The sequence below is a fragment of the Oryctolagus cuniculus genome, chromosome 5, assembly GCF_051225735.1.
Source record: "Oryctolagus cuniculus isolate XC-2025 breed Fujian yellow rabbit chromosome 5, ASM5122573v1, whole genome shotgun sequence".
Taxonomy (NCBI): domain Eukaryota; kingdom Metazoa; phylum Chordata; class Mammalia; order Lagomorpha; family Leporidae; genus Oryctolagus; species Oryctolagus cuniculus.
In genome coordinates, this window is record NC_142871.1 from 163,705,009 (window position 1) to 163,731,334 (window position 26,326).

Sequence of the window (26,326 nt, forward strand, 5' to 3'; positions counted from 1 at the left end):
CGGGCATCCACGCGGGCAGGTGTGAGCCCAGGGCACTCTTGGGAAATCCGCATTCCACAGCAGCGCTGCCTGCCCTTGGCTGTCAGGTGGCGTGACTGGGTACAAGTGGGGAAGTCAGTTAGGGGCTGCTTTGTGCTAAGCTGCTTGGGATTCCTCCTCCGGCCATCGCAGTTAGCACAGTGGAAGCACACGTGACTGCCACGTAGCCAGTGACTCAGCAGCCCCCCTCCCGAGTGGGCCACGGAGCCCCGCAGGGGTGCTTGCAGTCCCAGGTTAATATTAACTGTCCCAGGCAGACCCAGGGTCTTGCGGTGGGAGAGGCGTGGTGGCCTCAGGGCAGGGCGGGTGCACAGGTGGAGAAAGGGGGCACTTGAGATCACCTGGCCTGGTCCCTCCTGGAAACGTTTCCCTCCCACCCATGTGTCTGTTCGAGAGACTGCCGCTGGCTTGGTCCATGCCAGGGAGAGAGAGACCAGAGGTCATGAGGGACTTTGGGGTCAAAGCTGTTAGAAGTCAGGGTCCGCCCTGGGACCTTGGAAGCGCCCCTCTCCAAGCCTTAGATTTCTCCTCCGAGGAAAACCGACCTGATGCGTTCCTTTGAGGCTCCTAGGAGGACTGCATGAGATCAAGTGGGTACACAGGATGTCAGGGGCAGCCATTGTCTTCCTTTTTATGAATGGCTGCTTCCCTGCCTCTCCCCAGCCTAGGATCCGCCTTTCCTGCCACTTGCACCTGATAAGGGTTGAGCTGCTCACAAGCTCTGGGTGTGAGGAGGGAGGGTGACTGCACGCAGGGCCACCCAGAAGGGTGGGCTCCTAATGGCTGATGCACCTGCAGAGGCCCCCATTCCCGGGCCACGGGTCATCCTCACGGGAGCACCTCTGGCTCTGAAATGAGCGAGGTGAGTTCAGAGCGGATGGGAGCCAGCTCTCCCGCCTGGAACTTTAGGCAAAGGGGCCTTGCAGCCAGCCTGTGCCCTGCTGCATCTCCTGTCCTTGGAGCCTTATCACACGCTGCCAGATAAACCGGGGCTGGCCCAGATGACTCACGGGGTGGTTTAACTCCTTCTGGGTCCAACTCCTAGGAAATGGGGGAAAACAGGCAAATTAGATAGCAAGATTGCTTATTGGACAAATGGTTACTGAGCCCCTTATTATGAGGTGGCCCCTCTCTGAGCCACAGGAGGTGCTGAGCCCTGAGCCGTACAGACTGGGTCCCAGTTTGCACACAGCTGAAATTCTGCAGCAAAGGAGGATGAGAGTCGGTGAGGTGTTTAAATAAATAAACAAGACGACTCAGCTTGCAGTAAGAGCTGGGGAGATAAAGCACCAGGCAGGGCTCTCAGATTTGAGCAGGCATCGGCATCACCTGGGGCCTTCATAAAACGCAGGTGGCCAGGCCCCGCCCCTGCTGTTTCTGATTCCGAGTGTCCAGGTGGGGCTGGGGCGTTTTGCTGTTCTGTCAGGTCCTCAGGTGCTGCTGGGTTACTGGTCCCCAGCCCAGTGCTGAGAAGCACAGACTCCGTGTTGGAGTGACACGCGGGGTGGGGTAGGGAAGGGGGCGAGTTTGGAAGCAGCTTAGGAGGAGGAGCTCCAAGCTCCAAGCTCCAAGGATTGTGTTCATTTTTACTTATTAAAGTATTATTTGAGAGGCAGAGAGCCCCCCATCTACTGGTGGACTCCCCAGATGCCTGCAATGGCCGGGGCTGGACTGGGACTGGAGCTGGGAGCCTGGACCCAATCCAGGTCTCCCAGGTACTTGAATACCCTGCCGCCTCCCAGGGTGCACTTAGGAGGGAGCCAGCGTTGGGATGGAGCTGGGGCTCGAACCCAGGTACTCTGATGTAGGACTTGGTTATCTTAACTGCTAGGCCAGATACTCACTGGCACCCTTTTTTAGTTGACTGGAGCTTCTGTGTTTGTGGGTTCTTTTGTGGGAAGGAAAGCTGCAAAAAAAACCAACAAAACTTCTCTTCCATTTCTCTCTGTACCTTTCTTCCCATTTTTTTTTTTTTTTTTGTCAGGCAGAGTGGACAGTGAGAGAGAGAGACAGAGAGAAAGGTCTTCCTTTGCCGTTGGTTCACCCTCCAATGGCTGCCGCGGCCGGCGCACCACGCTGATCCGATGGCAGGAGCCAGGTACTTATCCTGGTCTCCCATGGGGTGCAGGGCCCAAGCACTTGGGCCATCCTCCACTGCACTCCCGGGCCACAGCAGAGAGCTGGCCTGGAAGAGGGGCAACCTGTATTTTATTTTTAAGATTTATTTATTTGAAAGCCAGAGTTAGAACCAGGACTGGATCCCCAGGGGGCCTTGCCGGGATGAGTGAGCAGCTAGTTTTAGGGATCCCTGAGAAAATGTCTTAGGAACACCATTGGCTGGTCGCTCTTGACTCCGACTGTTAAGTCTGACTTACGCCCAGAAGGGGAGTTAACCTGGCATCCAGGTCGGGGCAGCTTGCTGGGGTGATGATGCGTTCTGTTTGGAGTTGGCTCTCCTCGCGGGTCCTGCTGCCCAGATTTCTGCTTCCTCCCACCTGTTGAACTAGGCGTCCCGGCAAACCAGTTTGGATGGAGGAAGAGGCTTCCTGAACTCTTCCCTGTCAAAGGATATTCTTGTTTGGGGAAAGATCGCATCCAGAAGGACTATGGAAATGCTCACGTGCATTTTCACGTTCGTGGTGTTGGCTCCCAGGAGCCGTGGAGCCTTTCCCATGCGCTCTGTCCGCACGCCTGGCACGTTGCTCCTGACTTGTGGCTCTCTGTTCTTGGGCAAGTTGGTGAGGGTTTTGGCCTCTCATTTTTTTTATAGTTACAAAACAAGAATGGTCACTGCTTCTAGGAACAGCCTGAGAAGGTCGTGTCCAGAAATGAGTGTGTCTTTAAAAACACTGGGTTCCTGGGGCAGTGGTCAGACATCCAGGACACGGATCGCTGAAGGCACTTTGATTGGTGCAGCAGTGGCCACGACTGGCCGACTGGCTCTGTGTGTGTGTGTGTGTGTGTGATCGTGGAGCCCAGAGTCCACTCTAGCTGGTTAATTTCTGTAAACATACTTTCTGTTTGCTTTTAGATAGACCGTCTGCCGTTTCATTTTTATAGAGTATAGTCTGTTCAGAAACTTCAGGTCACGGGAACTTCCCAAGTGGAAAGAAAGCAGGCCCTTCTCTGGGCACTGCCCCCTTTGAATCGCTCAGGTCTTGTTTAAACTTGAAGACGAAATAACTTCCTCTCTCCTGATGGGCTTGTTTTCCGCCCCAGCTTCCTGGTGCTCCGGCTGACCCAGATGTTCTCCTCCCGACTCAGTGGTTCGTTTGGGACCCTGGGAAATAACTGGAGGTCAGGCTGATGGTTTTGGCGGTATTTGGGGCACCTGGCAGTATGCGGGGGGAGGTGCTTGGATTTCTCTCCTTGTTCAGGCTGTTCTGTCTCTCGGCCTGACTTGCGTGTTTGCTGTACATACAGGAAAGAACCTCTCAACTCGGACCATCTTCCCATGGGGTTTCTATCTTTGCATGCCTGGCTGCCTTCCTGTTTCCCTCGACCACGGTGAAGACTGGCCAAGGGGAAAGGAAGTGCCCCCTTCAGATGTGATCCGCCTGTCTGACACGAGGAGGAGGGAAGCTACCGGTTCCACGTGGTCGATTGATGCCAAATGCAAATTGCAGTCCCTGGCCGAGAGAAGTGTTAACCTCAGCTTTTTAAATACAGTCCCGGAGTCCAATGTGCAGATTCCTAAAGGGAAACAAACTACTTTTAACCACCCTTTGCCAGCAGTGCACCGAGACCAGTTCTCACGGAGGAAGGCATTTGGTCTGTGTCCAGTTTTGTTTTGTAATGGCACACAGTGATGCAACATGTGTAGATGTTCTCCAGTGCAGGGCCATGGATCCAGGTCAAAGGGCACTAAACTTTTGCATTCTGGTAGATAATGTGAAATCAGCCCCCAAAAAGTCTGTGCTGAGTTATACTGTCATTTCCGTACCTTCTTGCCAATAGTCGGCATTATCAATAGTTTCTACTTTCCAGTTAGATGGAGGGTCACTGTCATTTAAATTTTGATTTTGTTCTGGTTGCTGAGGGTGACTGTCCTCCCATGTTTTTGTCAGCTACTGGTGTTTTTTCTCTGAAGTGCAAATATTTATTCTTTGTATTTCAAACATCGACTTCTTGCATCTTTAATACATTCTGTGTTGTAATTGTTCTTGACCTGATTTTGTTTTTAACATACAGTTCAGAACCTCTGTGGAGATCAAAATCTGCAGATGATCCAGGCCCTCATACAACACGTGTGGTGGGCGGGCCTTTGGCACAGCACTGAGCACTCCACTTGAGACGTCTGTGTCGGGTGTTAGAGTGCTGGTTCCAGTCCTGACTCCTCCACTTCCCATCCAGCTTCCTGCCTTGGGAGCCAGCAGGTGATGATGACTCAAGTACCTGGGCTCCTGCCACGAAAATGGGCGACTTAGATCATGTTCCTGGCAAACAAAACAGAAAGAAAGAGGTACCAGTAAGAATGACAATGGTGTAGCAGTCACATGTACCCTATGTACTACCTCTTATATATGTTGCATCCTCTCTAAGTGACTTATTTCCAGTGTAGTCTGCATGCTGTGTAGACAGTTGTTGTGCTGTATTGCTTAAAGAATGTTAAGACAAAGTCTGTACATATTCAGTACGGACAAAATTGTTTTCCAAAGACAGTGTTTTTGTTCTGCCGTTGGTTGAACCAGGACCCAGACTCCATAGATACAGAGGGCTGCCTGGCCCTTGGTTCCTGAACTCTGCATTGGAAATAACCAACAAAGGGTGAGTGAAAGATAATACAGTGCATTGGAAAGATCATAGGACTTTGGAGCAGAAGACAGGAAAGGGTGATAATTTTGTCCGAATGATTTATTTTACAGATGGGAAAACCGAGGTTTTGCGAGGCAGGAAATGTCTCATAGCTGGAGAGTGGTGGGGCTGGAAACCGATTCCAGTGCCAGCATTTTCCCCTGCCTGCTGCCCCTCTTGGTCATTCTTTTCTTTCTTTGTTTTATTAATTCAAAAGGTAGAGTGACAGAGAGAGACACACACACACACACACACACACACACACATACACACACCTTCCATTTGCTGGTTCATTCCCCACATGGCAGCAGCCAGGATCCTGCAGCTTCATCCAGGTCTCCCACATAAACAGGGACCCAAGCACTTGGCCCATCTTCCGCTGCGTTCCCACCCGCATTCGCAGGGTGCTGGATGGAAGTGGAGCAGCGGGAACTTGAACTTGAACTCTGATATGGGATGCCGGTGTCATAGGCAGCGGCTTAATCCACGGAGCCACAGGCCAGCCCCTGGTGATGTTTTCTGGGATGTGTCCTCCAGCGGATCTTCATTAATTTAACAGCAGGCGAATGCAGATTTGTCTGGAAGGGGGAGAGGATCAGCTTTCCCAGCCACGTGGGAATGACTCTAATGAGCTACCACCAGGCTGTGAAGCCAAGCGCAGTTTCTTAGATAGATCAGATGGATAACAATGAGTAGTTTCATGGGAAAAGTGGTGTCATGTACTTTTGAAAGGATCGTTTTATTACTATTATTTCTTAGAAAACTGTTTCTTCGAAAGAAGGGGAGAAAGAGTGAGCCCCCATTTGTAGGTTCACTCTCCAGATGCCTGCGAGGGCTAGGGCTGGCCTGGGCCAAAGCCAGGATCCAGGAATTCCATCCAGGTCTTCCATGTGGGTGATAGCAACCCAGTCACCTGAGCCAGCATTGCTGCCTCCCACGTTTATTTATTTATTTTTAAAGATTTATTTATTTCTTTGAAAGGCAGAGTTACAGAGAGGCAGAAAGGGAGGGAGGGAGGGAGGGAGAGAGGGAGAGAGAGAGAGAAGGAGAGAGAGAGAGAAAGAGGGAGAGAAAGTCTTCCACCCACTAGTTTACTCCCCAAATGGCCACAACAGCCAGATCTGGGCTGATCAAAGCCAGGAGCCAGGAGCTTCTTCCAGGTCTCCCACATGGGTGCAGGGGCCCAAGGACTTGGGCCATCTTCTACTGCTTTCCCAGGCCATAGCAGAGAGCTGGATAAGAAGTGGAGCAGCTGGGACTCGAACCAGCGTCCGTATCGAATGCCGGCATTGCAGGCCACAGCTTTACCCGCTACGCCACAGCACCATCCCCATGCCTCCCACGTTTTGTGCCAGTTCAGGAAGCTGAAGTCCGGAGCTGGGAATGGAACCCAGGGTACTCAGATGTGAGACACGGTATCTTCATTGAGAGGCTAAATATCCACCCCAGGATTATTATGAAACGGGGGAGGGGCTGCTGATGGGTTCACTGCCCACACAAGAATTTTACACTAGCTGTGCATTTTCCGTTAATTCTGAAGCCTCCTTCCGGCAACATCTAAAATAAAATACTCCATGTGACCTACCTGGGGGCGTGCTGTGCAAGCCACAAAGAATCTGGCCTCTTGGGAAGATGGTATGTGAATGTTCTTTTCGGGAAGTAAAGTTGTGTGAAGAGAAGAGTCAGTCTGGAGAGACAGAGGCAGTGAGCGAGGCTCCGTGCTGGGCCCGAGGCAGGAAGCAGAGAGGGTGTGTTGTCGCGGTTCTCACTCTAAGGTTACCAGAAGGGGAGGCCAACTGGGCAGGAACAGGAGTGTTCCCAGGCCTGCTGGGGGTGCTGCCCAGGTTGCCCCGAGGCTGTTTCCTACAGGGGTTTGGAGAAGTGGAGCAGAGTTACCGTCCAAACCCATGTCTATAGAGCTGGGGACAGAGGGCTCCCTGAGCTACCCCCAGTTTCTAGATCCACCATCTCCCTTCCCTAAGTCATGTGAGCACCAGGGTTATTCCAGGCCACTGGGCTTTCCTGTAGTGACCAGCCACCTGCTCTGCTCAGGACTCTGGAGTTCCCTGGGAGGTGGGACTTCCAGGGTGAACCATGGTGGTGGGCCAGCTTGTGCAGATAACTCAGCTCTCTTAGATGATTTCTGTAATCAAATCGGCAGCATCAGGGCTGACATTGTAGCACTCCCATATGAGCACCTGCTTGAGTCCCGGCTGCTCCTCTTCCTACCCAGCTCCCTGCTGTGGCCTGGGAGAGCAGTAGAAGATGGCCCAAGTACTCGGGCCCCTGCACCTGCCTGAGAGACTTGGATGGAGTTCCTGGTTCCTCGTTCCTAACCTAGGCTGACCGACCCCTGGCTGTTGCAGCCATTTGGGGAGTGAACCAGCAGATGGAAGATCTTTCTTTGTCTTTCCCTTTCTCTCTGAAACTCTGCTTTCAAATAAATAAATCCTTTTTTTTTTTAAAAAAAAAAAAACCTCTTTAAAAATTATGTTAAAAAATCAACATTAAATGTCAGTGTCAGAATTAAACTCTTAACAGGTTAGCGTGAATGGACAGGGCAGTTACCTTTTAAGTAACAGACATTGAAGTACAGGTTTATGCACCGTAAGGTAATCCTCCTTCCAATATAAATAAAAAGTCACACGTGACTAAGATGCCTGTGTGTCTCCTCTTCACAGCCTGCTCTCTCAATCTGAGCCTTTTACGGGAGGACCATTGCCCCATGCCTGAGGTGGTGCTGAGCTCTCTCTTTGGCTCTTTCAAGTAAAATAAATAAATGAATGACCTTTTTTTTTTTTTAAAGGAGGAGTATAGTGAATGGAATTTACCATATTCACTAATCTGCATAGTCACACATCTAAAACATTTTTGGCATGCCCAAGAACCCTCAGGCATTTTTTCCCCTGGTAATTAGCTTGTCCTTTAACCCCAGTCCACGTAATTTTGGCTTCACATGCGTGGAATCAGATAGTATATGTGTCCTTTTGTGTCTGACTTCAGTCAGTGAGATTCATCTATGTTGCAGCATGCATCAAAAGTTTGATCTTTTTCATGGCTGCATAGCAGTCCATTGATTTATAGTGGATGAACCCATCTGCTTTGGATGGACGTGATTTTTTTTTTTGCTTCTGGCCATGAGGCATGAAGCTGCCATAATCATTCTGGTCCCTGTCTTTGATGTACATGTACAAGAGCTTTCCTTGGGCCCCTGGCCCTTAGGTGGTGTGGCATGCAGTCAGGTGTGTGGGTGGGATGTCAGGTGGGCCGTGGGTGACATGAGGACCAGCGTTCCACCCTTGATCACTGGAGAGCTGCGGGGTGGGGTGTGGGGTGGATCCTGGCCAACTCAGTAGCTGGGGCAGGAGCATCCTGGAGGTTGAAGGTGAGCTTGAGAAGCCTGGCAGGCCCACTTTCAACCTTTCGTTGTGAGGAATTGCAGACATGTGCAGAGGCGCGCCATTACAGGAGTGGAGAGCGTCATAAACCTTCACGTGCCCCTCCCAGCTCCAACAGTGATCAGTCCGGCTGCTCTTTTCCACTGGCAAGCCCACCCACTTCCTCCCACCCTGTGACTGTGTCTGGAGCAAGCTTCACACATCGTCACATTTCATTCCTAGATTTCAGTGTGGCTCTCCCCAGGATAAGGACTCTTAATAAGACCAATAGGCCGGTGCCGCGGCTCACTAGGCTAATCCTCTGCCTTGCGGCTCCGGCACACCGGGTTCTAGTCCCAGTCCGGGCACCGGATTCTGTCCCGGTTGCCCCTCTTCCAGGCCAGCTCTCTGCTGTGGCCAGGGAGTGCAGTGGAGGATGGCCCAAGTGCTTGGGCCCTGCACCCCATGGGAGACCAGGATAAGTACCTGGCTCCTGGCTTCGGATCAGCGCGGTGCGGCGGCCATTGGAGGGTGAACCAACGGCAAAAGGAAGACCTTTCTCTCTGTCTCTCTCTCTCTTACTGTCCACTCTGCCTGTCAAAAAAAAAAAAATAATAATAAGACCAATAGGACGCTCACGCATCATTTGCAGTAATCCCTTGGTATCATGAAATATCTGTATTTGCTGCTGATTAATTGTAGGGTTGCTTATTTGGACTGGGATCCAAATAAGGTTAACATATCGTGGAGTCGGTTGATACGCTCAATTTTAGGCTGTTTCTGAAGGAACTGGCTTGTCTGACTTTTGCTGATGACATCCCAAAGTGTTGCTTATCGTGTCTGTTCTCCTCGTTCTATAAACACCGTGGCATGGGGATGTGCCACCGCAGCTCCAGCAGTCGGTCTCTTGTTCAGTGCCGTGTGCATTCTGGGCTGCAGGCCTGGCCATCCTGGCCACTGAGGGTCAACAGCTCTGCTGATCACATCTGCAGAGTTCCCACGGGGTTGACCAAGGCGTGGCTGGACTGCGTTGCAGGTCCGCTTCTCCCTCTGCCCAGCCTTGATTCCTCCACCTCACTCTGCAGGAACTGATTTCTAATAAATACGCTGTAAGCCCCAGTCCATCTCAGCGTCACCCTGCAACGTCAAGTAAATAAAGGAAGTTAGATGACCTCTCCCGGGCTCTGGGTCTAGGGCGAGGTGGAGCTGTGGTCTCTTCCAGGGGGTGTGTGACTTCTGGAGGTGTCGCACCCCCCCTCCCCCAGAGCCATCAGGACCATGCTTCGGCTCTTTCTGGTTTTAAGCTGTTTTGGGGGACGACACAGGCCGTGAACAGTGGCTGTGTTTCTGTAGGACACTGGGTTCTCGGTCACAGGTGACTACTGCACACTGCAGGAAGGAAGACAAGTTCCAAACTCACTGTCCCATAACTAGGAAAAGATGCGCAGAGGAGCACACAAGTGTGAGGCTTGAAGGGAGAGCAGCTGTGGGCCTGGAGTTGGGATGGGAGCAGGGCTGGGCTGCGCGGAGGGGGTTTTAATTAGGCGGGCCGGGAGGGCCCCTCCGTGGGTGGCCTGGAGATCTAGCACAGGACTCAGTCTGTTGGGCAAGCAGGGGCCTCCGAGCTCCTGCTGGAGGTGATGCAGTTGAAAGATAAGCATAGTGCCTGGAGTGAGCCAGAGGAGGGGAGGCCTGGGGCCAGGGAGTCTTGGAAGATCAGGGCGCAGCCGTGGGTGCTCGCACGGGGCGGGGCACAGCGATGGTGGAGAGGCAGAGGCACCGTCACAGAGGAAGCGGAGTGGCCTGGAACGAGGAGCAGAGGGAGGCAGCAAAGAAAAGCTGCCTCTCATTTAATCCGTTTACCTTAGCAATGTGCTTCCTTCAGTCATCTAAGGGACGCAGAGCAGCACAGCCGTCAGATCCTGTCACCTGTCACCTGTCACTGTGGCATTCTGGCTGTTCGGTGAGAGTGCTCCGGGCGGTACAAGGATGTGGTCGGACTGTCCCTAGGGGTCTGGGCCATTCTGGCTGCTTCTGGACTCTGCACCTCCCTAGGGGTCTGGGCCATTCTGGCTGCTTCTGGACTCTGCACCTTAGAAATGGTGTTTTTGACGGCCTGATTTGAGTAAAGGGAATTTTGTGGATAATGTGGGAAAAGACTGTGAAGGGATCAATCCCAGTGATGTGGAGGGAGCCCCCCCCAAGTCCCTGCCTTCATCACTGGGAACTTCAGGGTCCCAGGATTGGAAACCTCACCTTGTCTCCTGGCCTCCCAAGTGGACTCCCCCGACCCCGTGTTCCCATAACGCTGGTTAGCTCGCTTCTTCCTTCTTTCCTCCCTCCCTCCCTCCCTCTCTCTCTCTCTCTCTCTCTCTCTCTCTCTCTCTTTCTTATTTATTTATTTATTTATTTATTTATTTGAAAGTCAGAGTTACACAGAGAGAGAAGGAAAGGCAGAGAGAGAGAGAAAGTCTTCCATCTGCTGCTTCACTCCCCAGTTGGCTGCAATGGCTGGAGCTGCGCCGATCTGAAGCCAGGATCCAGGAGCTTCTTCCAGGTCTGCCATGCAGATGCAGGGGTCCAAGGACTTAGGCCTTCTACCGCTTTCTCAGGCCATAGCAGAGAGCTGGATTGGAAGTGGAGCAGCTGGGATATGAACCGGTGTTCAAATGGGATGCTGGCACTGCAGACGGTGGCTTTACCCCTACCCCACAGCGCCAGCCCCGCTACTTTAACTTTCTTGAGAAGCAAACACAATCACATACTAAGGGGAGGGAGGGATGGGGAGGGGTGAGGAGGGAGAGAGGGGGAGATGGACAGTGCAACACGGGGTGGTGATTGTCCACACAATGCCTCAGGTTTAGCAAGGACTCTTAGAGCGCTGAGTCCCTGATTCCTGTGTTCGGCTCCAGGGTCCGGCCCCTAGGACTTGCTTCCATATTCCCTTAACAAGTGCGTGTGTTTTGATCCCATCTACCTTTGGGTCCAGGAGGAACTCCCTTCCGGAGGACAAAGATCCCTTCGCATCCCCAGTCCTGGGGAGGGTGACTCCTACGGGGACAGACCCCTCCTTCTTTCTTTGTCTCCCTTGGCTTCTCTGGGCTCCCCTTGGCTCTACTGTTCATGGCTGCTAGAGTTTTCTTTTAGGAAGACTTCTTCTTCTACCCAATATCAGTGGCCTCCTCAGAGGATCCTGTTTGTCCAGCAAGCACTGAGCACTGACGGACGAAGGGCTGTGGTGCTGCTGCCTTGCTGAGTGGCGGGGGAGTGTAGATATCCCGCTGTTGAAGGTGGACGCTGAGGTGGGGTCTGTGTGTTGGTGACACCGAGGAGTCTCAGAAGCAGGGCAGGGTGGAGAGCTTTGTCTGTGTGTCAGCATTCATCACAGGGGGTTTGCTGAACCCAGGACAGGAGAGGCACAGAGCAGAGACAGGAGCCCGAGGGAAAAGCAGGCTGGGGGCGGGGTGTGAAGGTGACTCTCTGAGCAGATAAAGAGAGGTACAGTTCTGGAGTGAGAGACGGGAGATTGGGGGGGGGGAGGATCCCTTGTAGGGTTCATGTGCAGGGTCTCACCCCTGGACCCACACTAGAATTACCTAGGCACTTAAAAAGTACACATTTAGGCCGGCGCCATGGCTCAATAGGCTAATCCTCCACCTGCAGCACCAGCACACTGGGTTCTAGTCCCGGTCGGGGCGCCAGAGTCTGTCCCGGTTGCCCCTCTTCCAGGCCAGCTCTCTGCTGTGGCCCGGGAGTGCAGTGGAGGATGGCCCAAGTGCTCGGGCCCTGCACCTGCATGGGAGACCAGGAGAAGCACCTGGCTCCTGCCCTCAGATCAGCACGATGCGCTGGCCGCAGCGGCCGTTGGAGGGTGAACCAACGGCAAAGGAAGACCTTTCTCTCTCTGTCTCTCTCTCTCACTGTCCACTTTGCCTGTCAAAAAAAAAAAAAAAAAGTACACATTTAGCCCTTTATATCTGGATTCAGCCAACTGTGGATCAAGAATGTTGGGAAGACGCACTTGGATGTGTACTGACCATGCACAGGCTTTTTTCCTTATCATTATTCCCTAAGCAGTGTAGTGCAGCAAGTATTTACCTAGCACTTCCATTCTGTTAGGTGTTGTGTCTCATCTGAAGATGATTCGATGTATAAAGGGGGTTGCCTAGGATGTATGCAAACGTGGCATTGTTCTCTAGAAGGGACCTGAGTGTCCTTGGGTTGTGGTACCTGTGATGGTGGGCAGGAGGTCCAGGAACCAAGGTGTTTGGTCCCATGAATACTGAGGGAGCTGATGTCATGCTGATCTTCTACACACCTTGTCCAAGATGTTCTAGTGTAACTGGGCTGCGATTTGGCCTGGACGTTGCTCCCTGTGATGCTGTGTGCAAGCTGATGGAGAATGACGGCTTTATTTACTTATTTGTTTTTTCAAGATTTATTTATTTATTTGAAAGGCAGAGTTACGGCGCAGGGAGAGAGTGAGTGAGCGAGCGTGCTTCCATCTACTGGTTCACTCCCCAAATGACCACAATACCCAGGGCTAGACCAGGTCCAAGCCAGGAACCAGGAGCTTCCTCTGGTCTCTCAGATGGGTGTAGGGGCCCAAGGACTTGGGCCGTCTTCTGCTGCTTTCCAGGCACATTATCAGGGAGCTGAATCAGAAGTGGAGCAGCAGGGACTGGAACTGGCGTCCACCCGGGATGCTGGTACTGCAGACAGAGGCTTTAACCTGCTGCGCCGCAGTGTTGGCCCTAAGCCCTGAATGGAGGAGGGGGCTGCTGCTTGTCTTGGAGGTGGGGAGGGTGCCGTGCTGAGGGGGAGAGGGAGGGTAGGGAGCCTGAAGCTAACAGTGTTCCTATGACACCGTCCATCTTCCTGGCCCTTTGCATCAGTGCTTCTCAGACTTAGCTGCAGATGCGTGCCCTGGAGTCTCGTTAAATTACAGACTCTTCGGCTGATGCTGCGACATGGTTCAAGTCCCGGCTGCTCCACTTCCTATCCAGCTCCCTACTAATGCACCTGGGAAAGTGATGGAAGATGGCCCAAGAATTTGGGTGCCTGCAGCCACATGGGAGACCCAGATGAAGCTCCTAGCTCCTAGTTTCGGTCTGGCCTAGCCTTGGCCATTGCAGCCATCTGGGGAGTGAACCAGCAGGTGGAAGGTCTCTCTCTTTCTCCTCCATCTCTCCCTGTCTCTGTGTAACTCTGCGTTTCAAATCAATAATTTTTCTTTAAGTCCTGGGCGTGGCCTGAGAGTCTGCATTTCTGACAGGCTCCCTGCTGGTGTGGGGCCCACTCTTTGGCTGGCAAGGCTGGACATTTATAAAGTGCCCTCGTGTTGGCTGTCTTGTTTTATTATATGGCCTCTGTGAGGTAGGTCTCACTGTCCTCGTTTTAAAGATGAAGCAACAGGCCGGTGCCACGGCTCACTAGGCTAATCCTCTGCCTGCGGTGCCGGCACTCCAGGTTCTAGTCCTGGTTGGGGCGCTGGATTCTGTCCCGGTTGCCCCTCTTCCAGGCCAGCTCTCTGCTGTGGCCCGGGAGTGCAGTAGAGGATGGCCCAAGTGCTTGGGCCCTGCACCCCATGGGAGACCAGGAGGAAGCGCCTGGCTCCTGGCTTCGGATCAGCGCAGCATGCTGGCCGTAGCAGCCATTTGGGGGGGTGAACCAATGGAAGGAAGACCTTTCTCTCTGTCTCTCTCTTTCACTGTCTAACTCTGCCTGTCAAAAAAAAAAAAAAAAAAAAAAAAAAAAAAGGAAGCAACAGGGACTCAGAAGGGAGGAGGAGCCTGCCTGGAGCCAGCTTTGGGAAGTGATGTTTGGTGATCCTTTGAGCGCTGAACCAGATACTGCACATCTGCTGCCCATTTTTAAAACAGAGGTTTATTTTATTTTTATTTATTTGAAAGGCAGAGTGATAGAGAGGCAAGGAGAGACAGAGAAAGAGATCTCCCATCTACTGGTTCACTCCCCAGATGGCCACAACGGCTGGGGCTGGGCCAGGCTGAAGCCAGGAGCCTGGAACTCCATCTGTTTTTACCACATGGGTGGATGTGCCTGCTGGCCATCTAGCCACCCTTTATCAGGCCATACCCCGAGGTGGAAACTAAGGCACCCATGTCCAAGAGCAGAGCCTGCCCTTTTGCAGCCCATCGGCCTTCTCAAGGACACAGAGGAATTTGTTGTCTTGTAAAGGAAAGGACAGGAAGATGGGGCATAGGGAGACAAGGACGTCTAGAGATGTCCTTATGGGGAGTCAGGCAAGGGACAAGGCAGGAGTCTGAGTCAAGTTGCAGCTACTTTCATGGGTCCAAAGTGGACCTGACCCTCCGTAGCCTGAGGGGATGTCTCCAGCCACGCCCTGAGTAGAAGTCCAGGGGGTGTTAAGGGAGGTGCACCTGCTCACACACCCGGATGAGGTTCTCCAACTGGAGTGCATGTCCCCAGAAGGGCTCGTTAAACCCAGAGAGCTGGCCCTCCCCCTGGAACTTCTGATTCAGGAGGTTTGGGGTGGGGCCCAAGAATCTGTGGGCAGCGGTGCAGCAGTCAGGAAACCGCTTGGGAGGCCCCGTCCCGTATCGCAGTGCCTGGGTTTGAGTCCTGTCCCTGCTTCTGATCCAGCTTCCTGCTAATGCAGACCCAGCAGGTGACAGCACAGGTCCTCGGGTCTCTGCCATCCACATGGGTGACCTGGATTGAGTTCCAGAGTTCCAGTTTTGTCCCGGCTCAGTCCTGGCTGTGTGGGCATCTGGGGAGTGCACCACCAAATAGATCTCTCTGTTGCTCTACCTTTCAGATACAATAGAAATAAATAAATAACAATGGCAACCACAGAAAAGTTGGTGTGAAAAACAACTCTTTATAAAGATACAAGAATGAGTGCATCTCACAGCTTCCTGGGCGATAGTGCTGCTGTTGGCAACCAGTGGGGTAGTGCTGGCCGCAGATCCCTTGAAAAATGAGGTCAGCGGGAGCTGGCTGGAGCTGCTGATCTAAGTGCCGCCCTGTGGTGATGGAGTCCAGGGGGAGAGGGGCTGAGAGAAGGGGAAAGCTGGCAGTTTGGGGGACTGCAAGTGTAGGCATTGGCGAAGCGTGACCCTGACCCCTCACCCCTGGGATCCGTGGGGAGCACAGAGCTGCCCGCTCTCTGGGTGATGGTGGTGACCCTGAGGCAATGAGGCTTTCCAGGGCAAAGTTGAGCTTCTGCACAGGTGAGGAAGAAGTGGGATGTGGGGAGGAACCCAGCGTGGGAGGCTGCCTTGGTGGAGCAGGGGCCATGGTCTCGGGGAGCACAGGAGAGGGGCTTGAACAACAGTTTGGGGTGAAGGACGAGGTGGGAGGGACACGCGTGGAGTGGATGGCAGTGTGGAGTGGACACACTGGGTGGACAATCGCTGGTCACCACATAACACTCTTCCCACTCACCTGCAGCTGCTCGGCTTGCAAACTACCTGCCCTCCCGCTGCCTCGCTCGGTCCTCCCAGCATCCCTGCGGGGATGTAGAGCAGGCACCATCACTCTGAGCTTCTGCGGGAGGAAATTCTTTCCTGGGAGAATTGCACAAGCGGTCAAGGAGGCTGGACAGCTGCAGAGCCTGCGGCTTCTGTGTGGAGGTCCGAGTAGTGAGGGTCATGAGCTGCCCTGCTCTGGGCACAGGCCTGGGAGTGCCTCAGTGCACACAGCAGGGTGGGGGGCTGGATCCTGGCTCGGGGCTCAGGGGTGGACTCTGGACCCTGGAGAGGATTGTGAATGAGTTAGTATGGCTGTTTCAGGGTTGGAGAGCAGAGACCGAGGCAGACTGCTGCAGGTGATGGGGGCTGGGTGGGAGACACTCAGAGAAAGGAGGGAGGTGGGGAACTTCTTGACTGGGGCTTTTAAGCCAGGGTCTAACGTTCTCCAGCCAGCATTCTTCCTGTGACAGCAGGTGGGGCCAGCTCCCTCCACCAAGGCTCCTCGGTCCTGGTAGGTTGGCTCTCCCTGCCTTGGTGTCTGTTGTTCTGCGGCCGTGGACTCACTGTTCCCCCGCCTTCCTTGCATCTGTGGCTGCCTTGTGGCTCCTGCTTACTGCTGTTGCCCACGTCCTGCCAACTTCCCGAGTCCCCTTCTTTGACCTGGCGATCCTCTCTACCTGCATTGCACTTGAAGACTAACGACCTAGGGTGAGCATGGGTACGGGGTGAGGTCAGAGTCGCTCTCAGTCTTATCACAGGTGACTTCTTTGGGGGGATGCCTGATGCCTGGTCTGGTGAGCTGAGGCCAAAATGGCAAGGTCCTTGGTGCAGAGCTGCTGTCCAGGGCTGCCCGTGACTTCTCTCAGCAGGGGCCTTGGGCATGGCAGGCCTGCAGAGCTGAGTGCAAAAGCAGAGCAGAGTGCCTCTCCTAGGAGGAGTCTGGAGGGACTGGGGTACTGAGCAGATTCCCAGGGACTTGCAGACAAGAGGAACACACTGAGGTTCCCTTGTCCAGAACCAACGTGTAGGGAAGGGGCACAGGCTCTGCAGCAGCAAACAAGAACACAGCAGGGCGACACAGTAGAGGGACGTGGTGGCCACCCAGGAGGCCATCAGCCACAGAAGGTCCAACACCAGCATCGGCCTTGCTTCGTTCAAGCCCAGTAGATGCCCCATAAAGCTCTCCTGCCTGGGTTGGCGCTGCCTCTGCTTCTTGACGCCGAAGCTGGCCGGGGCTCTCAGCAAAGGGTCTGTGTCCTTCAGCTGGGAGTGTGGGACAGGGAGGGACTGGCCAGGGCCACAGCAGACCCACAGGCAGTCCACGGGAAGACACCATGTCAGCGTGGAAAGGGGCGTTGACACATGACACATACTGTTGGGACCTGTTTTTAAGTGGTGAGGATTCCATTCTTACTCATAAATTCCTAAGTCCTGGTAAAAGTACCTAGCCTGCAAGCACACTCCCAAAGCCACTCCCCAGGCAACCTCTACCCGAGGGGTTTAACCAGGTTCTGTGGTCAGATGCCAGGGAATCGTGATTGCTTCCTGTGGGGGGAGGGTGGGGGTGGCAGTGAGGCCCTGAGAACATTCCAGACAGATGCTGGCCAGCTGCCTCTGAAGGTGCCTGTATTGGCCGGGGCTGGACCACATGGCCATTGAAGTCCTTGTAGCTCTGACATTGTATGGTTTAGTGGGTCCTGTGTTCTGTCCTTGACCAGCCCTGTTCATAGGCTACCTCCATCCCCTCCCACTGGGAGCAGTGCTGTTGAGTTCCCCACTGTTGTTGTTGTTATTATTATTATTATTATTTTAGGATCTATGTATTTATTTTAAAGGCAGAGTTACAGAGGAAAAGAGAGAGAGAGGTCTTCCATCTGCTGGTTTAGTCCCCAAATGGCCACAATGACTGGAGCTGGGCCTATCTAAAGCCAGGAGACAGGAGCTTCTTCTGGGTCTCCCATGTGGGTTCAGGGGCTCAAGGACTTGGGCCATCTTGCACTGCTTTCCCAGGTCACTAGCAGAAAGCTGGATCGAAAGCAGAGCATCCGGGACTAGAACTGGTGCCTGTATGGGATGCTGGCACTGCAGGTGGTGACGTTACCTGCTGTGCCACAGTGCTGGCCCTACTATGCTGTTCTAATAGGTAAAAACAGCAACTCTGGCAGGATGTGTAATTTTCTGATTGCAACAGAATTCAAGCTAGTTTCTGTGTGTGGTGAGATCAGTGGCTAGTCTCATCTTTTGCCTGTGGATTACAGTTTCCCCAGCACTATTCATTTGTCTGTTTTTAAAAAAACACTTCGAAATTATTTCCTATTTTTTTGAAAGGCAGAGAGAGAGAGATCAGTCGGTCAATCCTCCATTTGCTGGTTCACTCCCCAAAAGGCCACAACAGCCGCGACTGCCCAGGTCAAAGCCAGGAGCCGGGAACTCCATCTGAGTCTCCTATGTGGGTGGCAGGTGCCAAGTGCTTCAGCCATCACCTGCTGCCTCCCAGGGTGTGCATCAAAAGAAACTGGATCAGAAGCGGAGTAGCTGGGACTTGAGCCAGGCACTCTGATGTGGGCTGCGGGTGTCCCAAGCTGCTGCACCAAATGCCTGCCCACCCCTGTCCTTCAAGAACTACTTACGGAAGAGACTGTCCTTTCACCCATTATGCATTGTCAAAGATCAGTTGGCTGTACAAACATGAATTTATTTCTGGAGTCTAGTCTACTGGTCTATATGTGATATCTGTTTTTATGCCCATACCATACTGTTTTGATTTCTATAGCCATGTAATGTAGTTTGAAATCCAGACGTGTGATGCCTCTAGCTTTGTCTTTCCTTCTCAAGATTGCTTTGGCTGTTCAAGGTCTTTTGTGGTTGCATACTGCTGATTTCACTCACACCTGAACTCTTAAGAAAACCAAAGCAGAGGAGAGCAAGTGGTTACCAGAGGCTGGGAGTGGGAAATGTGGAGATGTTGGTCAAAGGGCGCCAATTCTTAGTTGTGAGTAGTTCCTGCAGGCTTGGTGTGGCCGTGCTGACTGCTGTGGTGCTGTGCTGTGTTATGCAAGTGAAGTGTCCTCATCAGAAGACAGCCACCCACGGCCGGCACCGCGGCTCACTAGGCTAATCCTCCACCTGTGGCGCTGGCACCCCAGGTTCTAGTCCCGGTCAGGGCGCCAGATTCTGTCCCGGTTGCTCCTCTTCCAGTCCAGCTCTCTCCTGTGGCCTGGGAGTGCAGTGGAGGATGGCCCAAGTGCTTGGGCCCTGCACCCCATGGGAGACCAGGATAAGTACCTGGCTCCTGCCATCAGATCAGCGCGGTGTGCCGGCCGCGGTGGCCATTGGAGGGTGAACCAGCGGCAAAGGAAGACCTTTCTCTCTGTCTCTCTCTCACTGTCCACTCTGCCTGTCAAAAAAAAAAAAAAAAAAAAAAAAAAAAGACAGCCACCCAAAGCTGCAATGTGTTAATTAGCTTGATTATGGGAATCATTTTGCAACAAACACATATGGCCATCCCTCATGGGTTCCAGAAAACCCCTCATCCCTCACCACAGCACCCCCCACCCCCTGATAGATACCAGAATCTGCAGATGCACCTCAGATTGGCATGGTTTTTATCTTTCAGTTGTGTATTCCTTAGTGAAGTTGTATCTTACCGAGAGCGTGTACCCCATGTGTCCGTGACAGCAGTGGACTGTCACATGGGCTCCAGAGCACCGCTCTTGGATGGCTCCTTTCCTGCCCTGGGCTGTGGTCATTGCACCCACGTCCATCTTCCCTGCTGCACTCTGGGGTATTTAAGCAGGGCCTGACTGAGTGGTGACGGCAGCTTGCCCCTGCACCTCTCTTCATAGGGGCTGTGCCTTCCTTGCGCCTCTGTTGTTTGGCCCTTTATCCTTGATGGAGGGGCAGGTGGGCTGTTTCCATGTGATAGATGAGGATTAAACACCTTGGGTGATATAGAAGAGGGCTTGAGTGTGAGAGTCCCGCCCAGAATCCACTTCTGCTCAGCCCTCCATCTGTGGCCTTGGGTAGGTACTAGGCCTTGCCAAGCCTTGGTTTTTACCGTCGACAAAGTGAAGTCTCCATTTCTGTGAGGCATGAGACAGGTTGACATATACAACTGTCCCTCCATGTCAGGGCTTGTTCCAGGAAACCCCGTGGATACCAGAATCTGCACCCCCCAGGACCCTATACAAACGGCACAGCATCTGCATAGAACCTACGCACATTCTGTATATACTTTAAATAATCTCTAGATGACTCATAATACATAATGGAAGTGCCTGTTTAGGGAACAGTGACAAGGATCAAAAGACACAGTTTTTTGAAGATTATTTATTTGAAAGGCAGAGTGACAGAGAGGGAAGGAAGGAGACAGAGATTTTTTTATCTGCTGGTTCATTCTGCAAATGACTGCAATGGCTGGGGCTGGGCCAGCTGCAAACCAGTAGCCAGGAACTCCATCTGGGTCTCCCACATGGGTGCCGGAGCCCAAGCACTTGGGCCATCCTCTGCCGTTTTCCCAAGCGCATTAGCAGAGAGCTGGATCGGAAGTGGAGCAGCTGGGACTCTGAGCTGGCGCTCATATGGGGTGCTGGTGCTGCAGGTGGTGGCTTGACCCTTTGTGCCACAACACCATCTCCTTCCAAATGTTTTTGATCTGGGGTTGGTTGAATCCATGGGTGTGGATCCTGCAGATAACGAAGGCTGACCGTTAGTACAAACTTTCAGCATAGCGCATTTTCCTGAGCAAATGCCCAAGGAATGCTGGTGTTGCTGTTGTGATCAGAGGGCCTGAGCCTTCCTCCTGATGCTATTCATTATTATTTATTGAGCAGTGACCATATGCTGCACCTTGTATTGTGTGCTTTCCCCAAACTGAGCTTCACAAAAACCAAGGAGTTTTTATTCCTTCTTCTTGTATTCTACAGATGAAGAAACCCAGCCCCCCAAAAAGTTGAGTTCTGCAACAGGTGCAGCCAATACTCAAGCCCACATCTTGCAGACCTACACCATGAAGCTTGCTACCAGGATGCTAAGTTGCCCTCCCAGATCCCTCATGCTTCTCCTTCCCTCGGGACTCCAGCTCAGCTCTGGACTCAGAGGCAGGCAAGAGGGACCAGGCTCTGCCCATGTTACTGTCAGTCAGTTTGTTTCCATGCCGACAGAGAGCAGGGAGGAGAGGGAGAGGTGAGTCATGGCCCTAGAAGAGCCAGTGGACCAGCTCCTGGGGCCTCCCTCACTGCACGGGGCAGAGGCCCCAAGACCTGCAGGTGGCACAGCCTCAGCAGATGGGGACACCTCCAACTGCTGGGTCAGGGGCCAGCGGCGCTGGGCCCAGCCTACCCCAGCCTTGCATGTTGCCGCTGTCTCTGCAGCCAGCAATATTGCCTTGACCCAGCTCTGCTGCCTGGGGATGATGAAAGCAACACGAGCTGGGTGTGAATCCGTGAGTAATGAAGGCTAAACCTCATGTTTGATGTGCACTGCTTATGCCAGGAATCTGGAGGAGAGAGACTGGAAGAGGAGCAAACAGAATTACAGGCCCTCCCCAGAGTGACTTCATTCAAAAACATTTTATTTAGAGCCCGAAGGAAGCGAAGAGTAATAGTATTAACTGCTTGTTAGGTCCTCTGCCAGATGCATTTAACATCTTTCCTCATTAATTCCCCCTAAGTTACACTGATAACCATCATCCGTTGGTTGCAGACTGTAGTGTTGTAATTCTTGGGGGCCAAGAAATACACAGATGTCAAGCCAATTGCAACCATCCCCAGTCCGCACCTATTGAGAATTCTGCCCTGTGAAACCCCGGGGACAGAGGCTTAGCTGGTTTGAGTCCCAGCTGCTCCACTTCTAATCCAGCTCCCTGCTAATGCACCTAGGAAAGCAGTGGAGGATAGCCCAAGTGCATGGGCTCCTGCACTCCTATGGATTCAGCAGCTATAGAACAATAAAAATGAAAAAGAATCGTGTGTGTACTGAACATGTACTTTTGATCATTCCTTAAACAATACAATATAGCAACTGTTTACATAGCATTTTCATTGCATTGAGTATTATAAGTCATCTAGAGATTTAAAATACATGGTGGGGGGCATTTGGCCTTGCGTTAAGATACCACTTTGGATGCTTGCATCTCATACCTGGGTGCTTGGGTTTAAGTCCTGGCTCCACTCCTAATTTCAGCTTCCTGCGAGTGCACACCTTGGGAAGCAGCAAGTTATGGCTCAAATACTTGTGTCCCTACCCATGTAGCAGACCCAGCGTGAGTTCCCAGCCTCTGGCTTCCGTGTGGCCCAGACCCAGCTGTTCTGGGCATTTGGGGGAGTGAAACAGTGGATAGAAGCTCTCTTTCTGTCTCTGTCTCTGTCTCTCTTTCTGGCTTGCCACAGGCAAAAATGAGGAGAGTTTGGACATTAAGTTAGCACAGAAGCAAATCCGACTTCGGGCATGTGTCTTCTGTCTACGGGGACACGACATCCCATAATGGAGTGCCTGAGTCTGCGTCCTCCCAGCTCCAGCTCCCTGCTGATGTGCACCCCGAGAGGCAGCAGGTGATGATGGCTCAAGTGCTTGGGTTCCTGTCATCCACGTGGAAGGCCCAGGTTGGGTTCTCAGTACCCAGCCTTGAGGTGACCCAGCCCGGTCATTGTGGGCATTTGGGGAGTGAACCAGTGAGCAGGAGCTCTCTTCCTCTGCCTGCCTCTCTCTCACAAATAAATAATTACTTAAGATATATGCAGAACTTGAATTTTTCCCATCTTAGCCATGTTACAAAGAAATAGTAAATACCTTCCCCCGTCTTCAACCATCATGACCATCAGTGTCAGGACCTTCCCATGTTCGTGAACTCCAACTTTGTGTCCCGTTCCCCTGCCCCCAACCCCGTGTAATCCCAGTCTGTTCTCTGTCTCCAGGAATCTGACGACTCTGGGTGCTTCATACAAGTGGAATTGTGCAGTGGCTGGCTCGTCTTGGTGAGTGTCACGTCTTTGGGGCTTCTCCCTATGGTAGCGTGGGTCAAAATTTCCTCCCTTTTTAAGGCTGAGTAATAGTCTGTCGTGTGTGTATACCCGTGTGTCCCTTCAGGGACAGTCGGCTTTTGGTTACCGTGGGTTGCACTGCTCTGAGCTGGGTGCAGACGTATCTGTTGGCGTCTCTGCTTTTAGTCGTCTGCTTATTTGGATCTCATGTGTCCTCTTTAGCTCTGAGAATGAATGCCCTTTCCAGTTCCCCATTTTGGGGTCCTCTTTCAATCCTGATTTGTAAAGCAAAGAAAAAAAAAAAAACCACAAAGATTGGAAAATGTTGCTGATGAGCTTATAGGCAAAGCCACCTGGCTACCTGCTTTGAATCTTGCTGTAAAACTGCCCATTTGTAATTCTGCTTCAGGACCCAGCGCGCAACTGATCTTGCTGTTGCTGGGCCCACGCTGGGTGTATAGGGGGTGTGGGGGGTGCAGGGAACTGCTCACCGCTCACGTGCTTCTGCGTGTGTTCACCGGGGACTGGCACCTGCCCGGGTCTGTCACTCTCTGTCACTTCCTTCCCTGTGTTTACAACTGTGCTTTCAAAGCCCCGAGCAGCCATGTGGTTAAGAAGGCACTTTGAGCAGCTCAGTTCGACCGACTCGCTTCAGAAAGTCTAGCTTTATTCCGGTCTCTGCCACAGTGCCCCATGAGCACCCCCTTGGTGTCTTTCTGTGTTTTAGTGCCCCCCTCCCCGCCGCTGCTCCCCCAGCACACTCGGTGTGGGGTGGGCCGGGGGTGGGGAAGCCCTGCCGCGCTTCTCACCCCAGGAAAGCTATGCCGGGTCTCAAAGGACCTTGTAAATCTGTTCCGCAGATGGAAGCCCCTGTGGAACTCCCCTCTTTCTGCAGGTCTCAGGTTTCCCTTCAGTTCCGTCCGACAAATGAATAATCCAATGGGTGAGGGAAGCTGTACTCCTCCTCCTGGACCCTATTTTTTCTTTTTCTTTTTTTTTTTTTTTTTGCTTAATGAACACTGTTGGGAGTCCTGAGTATTTTCTTTGGTTTATGATTAGCCACGTGCGTAGCAGGTTACCCTGTAGCACTTGGGAAGGGAAGACAAGGGTGAGCTGAGGGCCCTCGGCCAACGAGCAGCCCTGAGTGAGCAAAATGTCACCAAGGGCCAACATATTTACGGCTGCTTTCTTAAAAGGAATTTCCTAACCCGAGTTGGTGTTTATTGGAGTAGTTTATGAGAGCTGGAGTTTTAATTTTTATATTAGAGAGGGAGATTAAGAGACAGGTAGATCCTAGGGCCACAGGCTTAGCGGTCCATGGTGTGACCTTGGAGTGGAGGGCGACACCTCACGTGCTTGCCAGCTGTGTGTCTCGGTCCCTGGCTGCGGGTGGGCACGGGCTGGTGGCGGCTTGGTGCTGTGACAGCACCGGGCTGTGTCCTGTACCACAGAAGCTGCCCTGCAACCTGGCAGACGCATTGGCTCTCCCCTCCCGTCCCCCCCCCCCCCCCCGCAGCTATGGCTGGGATCCCCTGCTGTCCACTACCACCGTGGATCATGCTTACAAAAGATATGCAGTCCTCTTTCTGCCTCTTGACCCATTAGGATTTTTTAAAAAATTATAAAAGTATCACATGTTGATGGAAGCCAGCTGAACATGGAGCAGCATCTAGACAACAAACACGCGTGCCTCCCCCTCGCTTCCTTCCGGCTTCTCCCCCAGCTCCTGGTCCCCATCGCGGAACTGTTTCCTATTTTATAGAAAGGCAAATCATATATCAGACTGTTTTATATTAAGACTTATTTATTTGAAAGGCAGAGTGACACACACACACGCACACACACACACACACATCTTCCGTTCGCTGGTTCCCTCCCCAAATGGCTACAATAGCCTGGGCCAGGCTGGGCTGAAGCCAGGAACCAGGAACTCACGTGGGTGCAGGGGCCCAGGCACTGGGCCATCTTCCACTGCTTTCCCAGGCACATTAGCAGGGAGCTGGGTTGGAAGTGGAGCAGCCAGAACTCCAATGGGTGCTCTGATATGGGATACTGGCATTACAGGCTTAACCCACTGAACCACAGTGCTGGCCTCCACAGTGTATTTAATTTGCAAATTGTTTTTCACTTAAGAGAATATCATGGATATCTTCCTAGATCAGTAGATCAAGACTGCACTCATGTGAAAACAGCATAATGTTGTATATGAAAATTTGCTATTATTTATTCAGCTTTTCCTCTATTTCACACACTTTCAACTTAGTCTCTGCTGTTCTGCTACTGTGAACAGAGCTGCAGCCAAACCTCTACATGTAGGCTCTGGGGGTTTTACTTTTGTAGAACAGATATCTTGAAGTGGGATTGCTGGATATGCTCTCTTTTTTTTTTTTTTTTTTGAAAAGATTTATTATTTATTTATTTGAAAGGCAGAGTGACAGAAAGGTCATCCACCCACTGGTTCACTCCTCAGAGGACTGCAATGGCCTTGGTTGGGCCAGGCTGAAGCCAGGAGACTGGCACTGCATCTGGGTCTCCCACACGGGTGGCAGGGGCCCAGGTACCTGGGTTATCATCTGCTGCCTTCCCAGGCACATTAGCAGGGAGCTGGGTGGGAACTGGAGCAGCTGGAGCTCGAACCTGCGCTCCTGTATGGGATGCTGGTGTCGCAAGCAGTACCTGGGACACCACGATGCTGCCCTGCCCAATTCTGATATTAGCAATATTGACAGTTTAGGTTCAACAGCAACAACAACAACAACACCCAGAGCAATGCGCACTGCCTTGGCTTTGAACTGTGGTCTGGGTTCCTGTTACTACAGTGAGTACCTGAGGCTGGGTTAACTTCCTAAGAAAGAGGTGCGTTGAGCTCACGGTTACGGAAGGCCCGGCGCTGGCATGAGCTCTGCTTTGGTGAGAACGTCACGGTGGTTGATGCCACAAGGAGAGGGAGAGATCCTGGCAAGACAGGGAGCGCGCTTCTTCTCCGTCCTCTGGTCTCTGCCCTCCTCTTTGAATGTCTCTAGGATTCAGTCACGGGGCTTCCTGCTGGTGACCTTATACAACCCTCATCACTGCTCCAGGCCTGGCTTGAAATGCCGTAGCTGGATTTCTCGCCACTGGCAGTGGACACTGGGGTCACCCCTCCAACCCTGGCTCCTGGTCTTCCGCATTGCTTCTCGTGGGAATTGACTGTCTATTATTTTATTGCTTTTTTTGATTGCTTCTGCCTTTGTGATTGATTTACAAATATTAAGAATATTAATCTTGATTGTTACAATATCACAAATATTTCCGGGGCTGGTGCTGTGGCTCACTTGGTTAATCCTTAGCCTGCGGTAGCTCATATGGGCACTGGGTTCTAGTCCCTGTTGCTCCTCTTCCAGGCCAGCTCTCTGCTGTGGCCCCAGGAGGGCAGTGAAGGATGGCCCAAGTGCCTGGGCCCTGCACCCCATGGGAGACCAGGAGGAAACACCTGGCTCCTGGCTTTGGATCAGCGTAGCTCTGGCCATAGTGGCCATTTGGGGGGTGAACCAATGGAAGGAAGACCTTTCTCTCTATCTCTCCCTCTCACTGTCTAAAACTTTACCTGTCAAATGAAAAAACAAAAACAAAAAACAAATATTTTCTCCTAGCCTGTTGTTCATCTTCTGGCTTTGCAATATCTTTTGTTTGGACACTGTGA

At 52.4% G+C, this 26,326-nt stretch overlaps 1 long non-coding RNA gene across 2 annotated transcripts in view; it reads left to right on the plus strand.

Moving 5' to 3' along the window:
* The window catches only part of LOC138849838 (uncharacterized), a 64,247-nt gene that overhangs the window by 869 nt on the left and 37,052 nt on the right, over nt 1–26,326 (plus strand). For both annotated transcript variants that reach the window (XR_016234820.1, XR_016234821.1), the window contains exon 2: nt 22,579–22,638. This is a non-coding gene — a long non-coding RNA (uncharacterized LOC138849838). The remainder of the gene's footprint in view (nt 1–22,578; nt 22,639–26,326) is intronic.